We start from the raw sequence: 14,860 nt of genomic DNA, 5'->3' as shown, positions 1-14,860 counted from the left end.
CCAGGGTGTCCTAAATTATGCATGTGTACTTGACTAAAAGGTAACATAAAGCAAGATGTCCTAAATATGCAGGTGTGCTTGATCAGAAGGTACCTAGCCTATCAGGTTATTTCAGAGCACTTGACAATAATGACAGAGAGCGTGTTCTAAATTTAAGGTGGACTTTACAATGAGGTACATGTACCATTAAAGAAGGTACCATACTATCGCTGGGTGTCCTGAGTAAGTAGGTGTACATGATCACAAGGTACCTAAGCAGGTTATCTCAATGGATTTGACATCAATGACAGAGAAAGCAGCCTGTACTAATCTAAACAATTACGTGGACTTTACAATGAGGTATCCTAATTTGGCAGGTGTACTTGATCACAAAGTAACATAAAGCAGTGCGACCTCAATACCCAGGTGTAATACGTGCCCTAAATACACAAGGGTACTTGACCACAAGGTTACAAAAGAGGGTGACCTAATACGCAACAACACTTGATCACAAGGTACCATACAACAGAGTGGCCGAAATATGCTGGTGTACTTGGTTACAAGTCTATAAAGTTGGATGTCTTAAGGGTTGACCATAGGCACCACCATTTTGGCTAGAGCGCGAAATCTTAGAGCAATTAGAACTCCTTCAAAATGAAGTGAATACCACTTTAGGGGTGGGATGCAGTTCCCTGGAAAACAAAGAACTGCATCCCATTTTTTAAATTAGCATTCACTTCATTTTGAAGGAGTTTTAATTGCTCTAAGATTTCAAGTTCTAGCCAAAATGCTAGTGCCTATAGCCAACCCTTAAATATGCAGGTGTACTTGGTAACAAGGTACCATATAGCACTTTATATCTATAGACTTCACAATGATGACACAGACATCAGCGTGTTCTTGTATGTCGTCTAAACATAGGTAGGTGGACTTCACACAATACTAAATGACAATGAGGTAGCCTACCATAAAGCAGGATGTCCTAGATATGCAGGTGTACTTGATTATAAGGTACCATGGAGCAGGTTATCTCAATGGACTTGACAATGATGACAGAGAGTTCGTGCAATTATCGCCAAATATTTTAATGGACAGGAGATGCAAAATAACGTTACAACGTAAATGGCGATAATATGCACCTTCAGCAGCAGGGTGTCCTCAATATCCAGGTGTAGGCCTAGGCCTATTCACAATGAATTCCACCAATACTACGCCACTAGTCACCCATTACACAGCTACTACCACATCAGAACCGTATGTACGTATAGCTACATACACGGCATGCACACCGCCAGCAGCCAGCCACACTGAGAAATCATTCATGCATTGGCCATCCGATGCGTTATTTCACGACCACTTCTCTGTCAAAATTCTCAAAAACAGGAGTACATTGCAATGACAATAACACTGCCACTTAGTCATGTACACTACAGTTACAATCAGTGCAACAATTTCGAGAAATCTTTGTTTACACTGTGTCCCTAACCATGAAAGCATAATGTCGTTTTGGCCGAAGTGCACCCGGCCCGCCATCTTCTCGGATTGCAACGACCTCATTCTAACGATGAAATTTCCACTTTAGCCGAGAAAATCTTACGGGATCGCAAGCCAAAAATTACAGCATATTGCTACGTAACGAATCTATGAGATTCATACTACAATATTACATTTCAAATAACAGTTCTCATGGCCAATGACAGTAAGAACATCAAGGGAAATATAGCGATATAAAACCCTCTTACCTTCACACAGCTGACCATGCTGCCAGATAACGGCGTGAGCTGGCGTCGTGCCAATGCGGCACTACTTTCCTTCAATGTGCGCTCCCAAGCTGTTATTTCGTGCAGAAAATGACAATAGAAACACACCAAATAGCTTTAGATCATTTATCGTTTATTACTAACACAATAACACGCATCTTACTCGAACGTACTGAAAGACCTATATCTTCTACCTGGGCTCACCTACCACATATCAATCCGCTTCCTCTGCACAATCCGGGAAAAGTTCAGAATTTAGACAGGTTTCCAAATTCGAACAGTTCAACGTTAAATTATAGAAACTACATCGCATTTCCGAACGTGTCCAATTTCTGACATTTCCCGACGTTTACGTCACTGGAATTTCTGAGGGAATGCCTCGAACCGCGAAATTCAAAACAGCTGGCAATGTGCCAACTTACACTTTTGCCCAATTACTGCCAACTGGTCACATAAATCAAAATTAATCTATTTTATATCAAAACCTGATTGTTATGCAGACCTCTTCAACTTTTTTTCAAGCTTCGAACTCCTGGCATAAAGCGACAAAAAATATTTTTGTAATTTACGCTTTTTGCCCCCTGGTGGGCTGAATTAGAGTCAAACCGGGCTAAATTTTTCTGTCAGCAGCATTTCAAAGGCTATTCTTCCCACTTGTTAAATTTGAAGTGCCTAGGCCTTACGGTTACAAAATGCCCAAAATGTCCACAGATGGATGGATGGATGGATGGCAGGAAGGACAGACGCCACTCGAATAGCTATTTGACTAGCTCTGCTGACTTTCGTCAGCTGAGCTAAAAATACCGGTACCCAAAACATGGTAGGCATCATACAATACTGCATTTGCCTCAGTTTTAAACTTCTCAAGAAATGCAATTTCGCACTCGGAATCAAATGGAATAGTATGTCCATGGACAACGGTTACAAAACCCAAAATTTAGTGGTAGGGCGAAATCATATGATCATAACGATTCAATAATCATTAGACTTCACCACTGCAAGAAACCCTAACTGAAATGCACTGGGTTTGCAAATCAAATCCTGGCTTAAAAATGATCCCAGCGCTCCCTAGGCACATACATGTACATATACACACAAGGAAAATGTCTATCTTTAGACCTAAGACAACAGGACTAGTTGTCCTTGCCCTCTGGTACATCGTTCTTAACTTCTGGTGAATTCTCAAGCAGAAGAATGAGCTTATGGATGGGGCGTTCCATGTTCTTGCCCCTAACTTTCAACATGACCTTTCTAACCGACCCGTCGGCACTTATGGTTGACAGCAGACCCCTCCTTGTCAGAGGCCTATCCTTCAGGTCTACTCGGAATTCAAACTCGTCCGATGCTACGCTCCACAATACTCCGAGGGTATGTCCCACTGGCAAGTCATCATGTTGAAAGTCAATCTGCTGAAACTCCTTCGCCCGGAGATCTGCTGGAACCTGTTCCATCACACCCTTGTGGTTGCATGTATATGCCCGGAGATTGAACTTTCCACAATCGCACAATTAATGACTACTCGCAATCAGACTGATAGCCTCAGCGGGAGTGGGCAACGCCTTACAGCCATCATCACAATAGAAATCGCGCTTTACGAAATCGGCTGTGTCATCCCCAAACACATGGCGAAATTTATCAGCGGTTGCCTTCAGGGCAAAATTCGCGACCCCTGGACTAGAAGTTAACCCAAAAGGATGGGAACGCATGCGAAATTCAACTAGCGGCATGCTCAAATCCCCCCCTTCCCACCAAAGGAAACGAAGGAAATTTCTCTGCGCAGGAGGTACAACAACTTGGTGAAACATGGCCTCGATATCGCATGTAAACGCGATAGTCTCTTTGCGAAAACGAGTTAAGACACCAGTCGAATTATTTAGCATATCAGTACCGCGGAGTAAATGACTGTTCAATGCCTCTCCGTAGAATTGTGCAGCGCAATCAAACACCACGCGTAGCTTATTGGGTTTGCGCGGATGATATACGCCATGGTGGGGTATATAGTATACAGTACCATCATTGAGACCAATCTCGTTATCAGGAACACATTCAGCGTAACCATTTTCAAACAACTTGCTCATGAAACCGCAGTAATCATCTCGGTATTTGGAGTCCCTAGTCAGCTTGGCCTTGAGACGCCCCTGTCTTGCTAGGACAGCATCCTTGTTGTTGGGGAGTATCACGTCATCGTCTCTAAAGGGTAATGGAATCTCGAAATGCCCATCCTCACGCTGTCGAATGCCGGCACCGACTTTCTCCAAGAATCGTCTGTCTTCCACGGAAGTTGCCTCATCCTTCCCACAAAGCTCGCTGAAATCTTGCTCAAACATTTTCACTATCTGCATAGGACTTATCTCCTTTACTCGTGTGGCAAAGGCAAAATGTGGAGACTGATCGGAATCTTTAGCACTCATGTTACCAATCACCCCCCATCCTAGTGCAGTTTTCACAGCATAGGGGTCGTTTTCCGCACCTGCGACGACATCCAATGGACGTATGGCCCGTGAATAATTCATACCCACCAGGAGACCAATCTCCACCTCGCTAAGATGAGGTGTGAGCTGGTCCGCGACCTTTGTAAGATGTGCCCAATCACGCGCGGTCTCAGGGCGCGGTATTTGAGACCGCTTTGCGGGGATGCTGTCACGAGAATACACGGGGGGAAGAGCCAAACTGTCAGGCTCCCTCAAACCCTTGATCACAAGACCAGTCACCTTTTTACAGACGACTGTTTTCTTTGCTAGGACAGTAGAAAAATTCAGATCAACATTTAAACCCGAGACATCCATCCGCTGAAGAACCGAGTCAGTGACAAAGCACGCATCAGACTGTTCGTCTAATAATGCATATACAACCACGTGGTTGTCAGGGTTGTCCTTATGATGGACTGTGACGGGCACTATGAGGGAGTGGGACAAACATTCCGAGCCGCTGCTGTTGTCACTGGTCCCTGTCCTTCTACAGTTGGCAGACTCAACATTGTTGGTACCACTGGCATCAAGTGTGCCAGTACTATTGCCTGTAGGGTTGGACTTATACACATATGAATCATCATGCAGTAACGTTGGGTGTAGGCGACTACACTTTTCACACTTTCGCTTGTGTTTACAATCACGGACCCGGTGGCCCCACTTAAAACAATCCAGACATAGTCCATGCTTCTTGACAGTGTCCGTTCGCTCCTTCAGACTCATCTCCTTGAAGGTGTTGCAGAAATCGAGGCTGTGATTCCCGGTTGAACACAAAACACACTTTCCAAAGTTCTGCACAGTTGGTACAGCGACTTGCCCGAAACTGTTACCGGTAGTACGGCCACCAGGTGGGGCCGTGGACGTGGAGGCAGAAAACGTGACTGCACTCGGGTTAGAACTTGAAGTTGTCTTTGATTTCGATGAAGACCAGGATGATCCTGACTTGGGGTTCGTGGTATGTGAAACGTTGGGGTGGTACGCTGCTTCTGACCACCATCATGACCAACTACTAGAGCGTTACAGGCTATTCTAGCTTGTTTGGTTAGAAATTTACAGAGTTTGGAAAATGAGGGGTAATTCCCAGAACTAACATAGTCCTCATCATCATCACCATACAAGGACTTGTCAACAATGACCAGCCATTTGCCCTGAATGGCTTTGGGAAGTTTTTCCAGAATTTTCTGCTGTTCACAGGGATCATCAAGAAAACTCAGCTGCCCAAGAGTGGACATGGCAGCGTCGCATTGATTCAAGAAGTCCGAAAGGTCCCTAAGGGCCTCACCGTCCCCATAACGTACTGTCGGCCATTGCTCTAAGCGATCCCTGAAAGACTTTGCCAACTTTAACTTGTCCCCGTATCGTTCTTGTAATGTTCTCATCGCCCTCTCATAGGCTGCAGCAGTATTAAGGGCTAGCATGCCCTCAATACACATCCTGGCTTCTCCTCCAGTGTACTTGCTAAGATAGTAATTTCTGTCATTAATGTCACTACACCTTTGTTCCACAAGCACACGGTAGGAGTTAAGCCAGACTGGAAAGAGAAAAATGTCCCCTTGGAACACATTTGGTTCCTTTTTTGGAAGTCCATCATGCTGTTCACGCAGGACGTTTGTTAGCAGTGACAAGACCGAAGTCAGTCCAGGGTCCGGTGTACTGATCACAGTAGGGGCTGGAGGAGTAGCAGAATCGTGGCTACTCTTCCCAGATCTGCCCTGGCGACCGCCAGCTGCGCAGCTAACTGTCTATTCTCTTCTTTGGCTTCGATCAGAAGTCGTTCCTTTTCAGCTACACGTGCCAAAGTGTCAATAGCGGCATGGTCGACACCACCACCTACAATCCCTAAGTCGATGAGGTCTCGTCCTCCGGTTGCCATTGTCGGTATCTGTAATCGTGGCAGAGTTTTACTGTGGCTGCTGTCAGGCTTAATTCGAAATAACACGTAAAAACGCAAGAAGTCGTCGTTTCCCTTTCTTAGGTCTTTATTGGCTCCATCGTTATCACCACCATGTGCATGACAAGATTCACATAAAACTACAAAAGAAATAAATTCAGACTTTAAGTTTCAAAGCATAACTTGGGAACCTTACAGTAAGTTAAATCTTGAACAGATCTCGGCATATAGCCCTTTAAATGCAAACAACAGCAATTTACAGTAAAGACCGCTGGGAGACAACCAGATCAGAATGAAATTGGGTGCTGTACCATCTACTAAAAGACGTAATTTAAATACTGTGAATTACCATCAAATGTGGCAGTAAAAGTCTACTGGAGGACATCAGATCTTAGGGTTACTGTATTATGACAGCTTCAGCATCTCAAGGCAACAGAACTGTGGACAGACCATACAATTATGGCATCTAATAAGGCCAAGTTCGTCTAATAAAGGCCCAGAATCATCAATTGGCCGGTGGCGCCATCTATTGATACCAAAAAACACCACCAACGTGACTTCACGGAGATTTTACATCTTCAAAAACCTAATTTACAGGTCTTATCAATAATAGATTCATCAGTGCTGTGCTGCATGACCTTATATAAATTCTTATGATTGTTTACCTCTGTTGCCACTTGCAATCCTCCAATTAAAACTCGTAATTAGCAGCAAAATAATCGCAAACAAGATATTTGACATGACAGCATCGTGATTCCTGCTTTTGGGCGGAACTACGCTCGCGTGGTGCCCGATGGGAAAATCACCAAAAGGCGCCAAAAAAGTTTTAAGCGCCAAATTCAAAACAGGCGCGCTCAACAAAAATAACAAATTCCAAAGTCGCCGCCAGTGGCGGTGACAATTTGTATTAACGCTCTCCATTACGATTTGCTGTGAAGGTGCTACTAACAGCTGTTTTTTCACAGATTTTGTCCCTTGAACAGCCAACACTTTACATGTAGGTGCTTCCAATGTTCTGCTGGTTAATAACTGAATGCAGAATTCAACTTTAGCAACACATGACAAGCCTTTCTGAACATTTCCACAGGGGAAGATAGGAAGCAACTGATTATTGTCCGCTAACATCTTGTAGGTATACACAACATCGACCTTCATCACATCTCCAAGTGGCAAAGTGTAGATGTTAAAAAGGACTTATGGCCAAGTTTGCCCTTTAAGACAATTTCAACCACTGTGATTTCCGCCCCAGACCAGAAATAATGCAATTTGACCTCAGGGTGTGATTTGGCAAAGTCTGTCAAACAAAAAATCCTGTCATTCATCCACATGTGATATACAATTTTGGAGATGGTATACATGTATCATTACTCAGGACTTCTCATGTTTGACATGACATATCAGACCAACATAAAATTAAAACACAGCTTTCATGTAAGAAACCCAGAGTTGGTATTCCTTTAAATGGCAGAAGTGGTAATACACAGTATAACGAAAAACTCACCCTTTCATCCTGCAGTAACCGACTGTCAATTTCCTCTGGTACTACTTCGCCATTTTCATCATCAGTCATTGAAGGAGTGCACTTCTTTTGTTCTGTGTTGAACACTAGCTGACTTGAACGTGTTCTTTCACCAATCCATGGGCTCCAATTATCATAGTTAGGAACAATCTCAGGATGAGCTGATTTACCTGAAAATGCATAAAACCTTTCAGTTGAACTGAACTCAGTTCCTTTCATGGACTTTAAAATTCCTCAACTGTCACTTAATTCTCCTGGCCAGCTGGTTCCAAATTTTAAGTTTTTGTTAAATACTGATGCTGTTTATGTTCATTGTATTCTTCTTTGAGCTCAGGAAAATGGGGATATACAATGTATATGGATCAGTCCACTCAGCAATTAAAAAAATATACTAAGTACACTGGTAACTTTTCCATTCTATTTCTAATTCCAAAAATTTGAATGAACAGCTAGGGCTTTAATAGCCTATGCTGTTCCGCGAGTGCCATTCATTAAAACTTTCAAATAAGCAATTGAAAATTTGTTCTATGATCTACTGAGATTCTCCATCACAGATGCATTGATAGCCCTTGGCCTTGATAGAAATGCTGATGATCAATCCTGTTATAGATCAATTGATGGGAACTTTTGCCTGTGTAATTACATCTACACTGTAGGCTTCACGAAATATGTCTCAAATTATATGAGCTTGACCTACTTATACCTGAAATGTACATGTAGGTCATATTGACCACACTTTAGTCACCATATTTATGGGCCCCAGACCAACAGTCTTGGGACCATATTGAGATTGCTGGAAGTTCTACATTCTACTCTCTGTTCACCCACAAACATTATTGAGAGTGTTCTCTAAAACACCTAAATAAACCAAAAATCTTTCTTCCGTATACCACCAAACATAACCCCAACCATTTAACGTCACCAAAGACTTTTCGAAATTTGGATAATTTTGATGACTTTGAAGCGTTTTTATGCGCAGATTTTTCTGATTTGCTTTCAAATCTCCGGCACGACACGTACATTAGCATATAAGCTCCGCCCCATAATGGTGACGTCATATCCTCATGCATCATGGCTGCGGTATCTCTTTGCCGAAGTGGGGGATCCCCCGAAGTGGCGAGCTGTTGAGTATTTTGAGCAAAGAACGACGGTTGAATGTAGGAATAAAATAAAGGAATAGCCTTAAATGCTTATCGATGATCCTTCCTGCCCATCTGAAAAGGTTAGGGTGTTGTTTAAATGTTATTGAGCGTGTGATTTTGAGAAAGCGCGAGCGTGTTTGTCCGGAAATAGATCATCCACGAAACGGAATAGACTTCAATCCTCCATACGTGTACTGTGTGGGCCCGTGGGGGCTATCAAATTTGCTGAAAATCAAATTTCACATTTCTAGTCAATAGTTTGACCTTTCAGACCTTGAAAAACAGGTCAAACTGCTAAGTGCTCCACGGTGATGTCAGAAAGTTTACACTGTAGAGGGTTTTTTCAAGATGGAAAATTATTTTACCTTTTGTAACTGACTTGCTGAACATATTTGATTCCACCCCAAACCAGAAGTCTCTGATGTTGACACGGTCAGGCGTTTCGGAGTTGGAGGTTTTATGTCTGAAACTGAATTAGCAAATCATATTACACGTTAGCAAATATAAGCGAGCCTTTGAGCATAGCGGAGGGGCAAAAAGGAAACCTAACACCTGCATGTTAGGCAAGATCAGGCTGAAAATAATCTATGGCGTTGGGATGCATAAATTAAATGGACTGTATGAGGCTGAAGGGAACCACAATTCTTCACAGCCATGCTGGTTGCTGAGTGGTAACTTATGGATTGGGCTTACAGTATAATTTTCACCTAACAAAGCCACTGTCTGTTACTTAATTCAGACCCCAAGCTATTATTGCTACTTTCTGCAGCGCCACTCATGTTCAACTCATGTCCACCGTAACAGGATGTAAAAGTTGCACTACGATTTTGCTGAAAAATGTTTGTACAGAATGGCGCACATCTCCTGTTTGGATTCATTTCATCATTGGACTCCTTAGTTGCTCTAATATTTGAATTTTAAAAAAACCCTAAACAATCAGTTCGACTCGGCGACATAGCCTATCACACAATGTTCTACCATATGGGTTTAAATGGTTCAAATTCAAGCATCAGGTATCTCCACGACCGAGTCAAGAATGCCCACTATCCACTGGCAACAACACACAAAAACTAGGATCCTTTCCCCCAACTGATATAGATTTTCTTTACCTGCGAGTCGAAATGAGGTCTTCCTCAGTCCATACCAAACTAAAGTTACTGGGTGATGACCACAGAGCACACAATAAAAGTTGTAGGAGTGTTCTGTAAGGCACTCAAATAGCAAATAGGCTTGAACAACATCATTGCTTTTGATTGTTTCTCCTATAAGATCTTCTAGCATTCCTACACAGCGGCTGATGGCAACGTGGTTCTGGAAATATAGAATGGGCATAAGGGGCAATATCTGGTGGGATGAGTGTAACTGTCCCCCCCCCCCCCCCACATGTATATCTTGGCCTCACTCAAAATTTGGATACAATCACAAGTTCAAGCACATGATTCTCATGAGTCTTTCAATGTGATATTACCGCTGTCACAACCCACCAAAAGACTTAATTATTAGCCATATTTCTTGATGTGTCATTCCCAGAGGAAAAAGATCAGAAATGAATGACCACGTACAAGGCTAGGCCGAGATTGGCATCTATTTTGAACATTTACCTTAAGTCCTGTCCGTATGAAAAGGCACACATCCAATCCTAAAAAGAGGGAATCATTGTAGTTGTGGAATCCTTCTGACCATTCTTGATACCGATATGACATCTTACACCTCAGGCAGTGCTTCACATACACATAGACATCTGTAGAAAAATAACTTATAGATTGATATTGATGTCAGATGCTCATAATATCTACTCAAATTTCTCCCCCCTTCAAAGAAGCTTCAAGCTCTTAATGCACAGTCGACGCCAGCATCCTCACTTTTCCTCATATCAACTACATCCGAGGTGACAAGTCCATTGACAACAATCTTTGTTACGTAGCCGTCGACGTAGGGCGACTCAATATTACCCTGGCATGTTTTTTTTAATATCAGTTACAAACACAGGGTTTATTCACCAGTCCACTTCCAAATGAAAAAATGGACATAATCATTGGACTATTTGTTCTCAGCCCAGTTGTTCAAAAATCCTTATCTCTCTTTCATTTACATATGATTTAGTGACATCAAAAAAGTGGATATTCAATACTGCATCAGTCAATCCAGAGAAATCTTTATAAAAACTACATTTGTTATATTTGCAGCAATTATGGAGAAATTAAAGAAGGAATTTCTTTCTGAACCATCCAGGATGGCCCTTTCACCATTTAATGAATTCAGCTTAAGATATTTTGCCTCTTGAAACCACTTATATCTCTGATAGAAGTGACAAACCATTGCAAGTCATTTTTTAAAACTCATACATGTAATAGATAGGATGAAACGCTTGTTCTTAACCTTTGATGATCCTATCTTTAAGGATTATCTGTCCTTTCCTTGAGCACAACTGAGGCTCACTCAATGCACAGTGGCAATTTTGGCAGGTCATTTCACGAGGAACAACTGTCAGTGGCGATGATATATCACGGGCGACCTCACTGGCTTTTTCAATAGAGACTGGGTACTTTTTGAAAGAATCAATGTATGTATGCATCTTATCCAGCATCCCTGGTGCAGTTGGAGGATATGCTGCTAGTTGGCTTACGTCTTCGCTTTCCGCAATCTCTATTCCCTCTACTCGGTCTTCAACTCTCCCTTCATCTTCTTCTTCCTCATCCCTTTGAATTAATTCAGGCACCTCTTGATAAATTGTCCATTTACACAACACCTTGTGAATGCAGCCCCGCCTCTGCCGACAGCAGCGGCAGTTCCATACTTTAGTTTCTTTGTTTAACACAACAACAGTTCTGCTAAATAAACTCCAGTATCTTGTTTTTCCAGAAAACACCGAAAAGTATACAAACTTCTGTGTCCCCTTTAGAGGGGGTAATTGTGTCACTATAGGTGTTTTGTTCCGTAATGCTGTTTCTCTTATTTCTAGTGCTTCCCTCTGCCTTTCCCTTGTAATGAAACTTGCCTCTACCATCCCACCAAGTTTTGATTCATCTAATTGTGGGGAAACCCCATCAACAGAGTACGTCATCGATCGCAAATGCTTGCATTCAAATGAGGCATTTCCCCCTCTAATAGCCGCTTTTTTTGTTTCCGAACAGATTGTGTCTTCACATGTGGATGTTGCTCCCATTCCACTCGTAAGTTTTATCACGTGCAATGGATACAGGAGTCCACTCATTGTTTTTGACACACAGAATATTCCTTTTGGACCATCTACCTTAACGGCATAGTGATGATGTTCTGAATAAATGTCCTTTTTTCTTGTCGTATGGGTTTCAAGATGTTTCTTAAAACCTGCAGCATTTATGTGGCGTCCACACTCATTGCATTGTTTTTTTCTTTGCTCAGCTGTTGGCCTTTGGATTTCTTGAGCTCAGCTGGAAGTAGGAAAGAAATACATCAATATCTAGTTGCTGAAATTACAGTGTACAGTAGAACCTCCCTTAAGAGTGGACACCTCTCTATTAAGCCCAATGCTGCATTTCATCCTGAATTGGTCAGTTACGCTGAATCCTGACCCCTGTACTCACAGGACACATGACATAAGAAAACATTTGTCAGTTGTAAGTTGTTGAGAGGTTCTACTGTATTTTTCAACTTACCACAATTACAGTACTTTACCAAAGCAACAAAGCCATGAATGATCCTATGAGTATCTGATTATCTGTTTATCTAGAAAGTATACCGTAACTTGTCTGATATCTGAAATATATAATCTCTGTAATTCGTCACTTTATTCTGGAATCACGAGATGGTATCGAGCATGGATTATGTTATGAAGTCCAAGTTGCGAACAAGTTGTTGCAATCTGCGTTTTAGGCTAGAGGTGAAACCATGAATCGTGTGGCCAATTTTCAAATCGCAAACTGCTCCTACTTTGGGTGGATGGAACTTAAAAATAATTGGTTATTCTGCTTGCCTCTCAAAGTAAGTATGATCTACAGCATTTGCTTTTTCTCTTAGACCCTCTCGACAACGACTGCCATCTTCTCCGCAACCAGTGTTTCCTTGATCTTGATCGGCACCTATGGTTGTTGATCTTAGACCCTCTCGACTACTACTCCCATCTTCTCCGCAACCAGTGTTTCCTTGATCTTGATCGGCACCTATAGTTGTTGATCTTAGACCCTCTCGACTACTACTCCCATCATCTCCACAACCAGTGTTTCCTTGATCTTGATCGGCACCTATAGTTGTTGATTGTGGGTAGTTTCTTTGTCTGAAAGCAATCATTAATACTATAATACATGTAGTCATATCAAAGTATAAAACAAGTACTGATTAGAACTTAAGCTATGGTTGCTATCTCAATGGCATTGATTGATTATTATTGGCATTGATTTTTGTCCCCCGCTCTGTAGAGCTAGGGGACTTACAAATGGCCTGTGTCTGTCCACCAGCTATGTCTGTCTCACTTTAGTGATTAACCTCATACCTTGGGTGCTTATCCATAATGCACACAATGCAGTGTAGTAGTTGTGGCAGAAGCTGGGGACGAGGTCTTGTATTTGTTGTGGGTTGATTTTCAGGCAAATTAACAAATTATTTGGTCATTAATACAGAGTTTTGTGTTGTTTGTATAATAAAGAACATGCCAGATGAACTGTGTGTTTTGTTATTCATTTCTGAGGATGAAATTTTTGCAGCAATTGGCCAGGTTTTATGGCACGTACATTCAGTGTACAAAACATAGAAAATGTGTTCCTATCAATTTTAGAGCTACTGGATTCTTTGAAACTTGATGAAATTGGCTACTTTTTCTGGTTTAATTTCAAGATTATAGCTATTATGTGGTATTTGTGTCTACTTGCCAGACATACCTCTATGGGCGGTTATTACCGCAAATAAAGACAAACCAAAGCAAAGACACTTGTGTAGCATATCAAGGACACGTAGATTGATACTCCTATGTGTGCCACATCAAAGACATCTGGACCATACACCACGTCAAAGATAACGATGCGAAGTCAACAGGCGGCGCCACCGTCTTGGGAAAAGTAAAAACGATTTCGACAACTATAGGTTTTTGTTGATATATATAAGCGACCAGCGGGAAAATGCACGTGTTGTTATGTCACTATTTCATCTATTCGTAGTAGACTGTTGTATTTTGAGATCCCCTTTCTTTTCAACATCATCAATCATACTAGTATATCATAACCATGGATAGAGATAAGTTAGAAAACTGTGTCAACCTCCTTCAACAAGTTGTTGGAATAATGGGGAGAGAGGTGGCGAATAACAACAACGTCAACAGGCATACGGCCGCCAGCAATCTACAATGGCGCCGCCTGTTGACTTCGCATCGTTATCTTTGACGTGGTGTATGGTCCAGGGGCCTTTTTCACCAACTTCACGCAAGTACTTGCGTGCCCGCAAGTGGCTTGCGTGCACGCAAGTCGGATTCATAAAGCACGCGCAAATTACGAGCACGCAATTTTTTACGCATCTCCCCCGCAGCTTGCGGATCTGAAATATCTCCCGCAAATCAGATGAGTGCACGCAAAATTGCTGTCGCATTGCTGCTCGAAGACGATAACAGGAGGGCTTTACGCCGAAATCGCATCATTAGGGACCGTATTCATCCTTTGGAATTGTACGATGACGTAGACATGATCAAACGATATCGAATGCCACGACATGTGTTGCTTGAAGTGGTGGACATGATAGGGAATGACTTAGACCATCCCACACGGCGAAACCATGCGATTCCTCCCACGTTACAAGTACTGTGTGCATTGCGATACTTTGCCAATGAAAACTTTCAGTATGTGAGTGGTGACCTCTGTGGCATTTCTCAGAGCTCGGTTTCCCGTATAATTCTGAGGGTAGCAACTGCCCTCACTGCAGTCGCTCCAAACGTCATTACCTTCCCTAGATATCCAGATAGACTACAAGCCATTAAAGAAGGCTTCTATAGTCCGCGTCGTCGCATTCCTAATGTGATCGGTTGTGTTGATGGAAGTCTTGTGCCAATCGTGACACCATCATTACATGAAGATGCGTATGTTTCAAGAAAGCATTCTCATGCAATAAACGTTTAGGGCATATGTGATAGTGACATG

The 14,860-nt window shown here is 42.3% G+C and overlaps 1 protein-coding gene across 6 annotated transcripts in view; it reads right to left on the bottom strand.

Moving 5' to 3' along the window:
* Positions 1-14,860, bottom strand: part of LOC135488255 (uncharacterized) — a 45,910-nt gene that overhangs the window by 12,690 nt on the left and 18,360 nt on the right. For 4 of the 6 annotated variants that reach the window (XM_064772791.1, XM_064772831.1, XM_064772807.1 and 1 more), the window contains 7 exons: positions 12,715-13,014; positions 11,139-12,172; positions 10,361-10,500; positions 9,869-10,070; positions 9,125-9,228; positions 7,600-7,787; positions 1,722-6,238 (listed from right to left, as the gene is read on the bottom strand). The gene's annotated coding sequence lies outside the window, so the exon portion shown is untranslated. The remainder of the gene's footprint in view (positions 1-1,721; positions 6,239-7,599; positions 7,788-9,124; positions 9,229-9,868; positions 10,071-10,360; positions 10,501-11,138; positions 12,173-12,714; positions 13,015-14,860) is intronic. The other 2 variants (XM_064772799.1, XM_064772823.1) reach the window with 2 other exon arrangements.

The sequence above is a fragment of the Lineus longissimus genome, chromosome 1, assembly GCF_910592395.1.
Source record: "Lineus longissimus chromosome 1, tnLinLong1.2, whole genome shotgun sequence".
Taxonomy (NCBI): Eukaryota; Metazoa; Nemertea; class Pilidiophora; order Heteronemertea; family Lineidae; genus Lineus; species Lineus longissimus.
The sequence above is the reverse complement of the archived record's forward strand: the minus strand, read 5'-3'. Positions and strand labels throughout refer to the sequence as shown.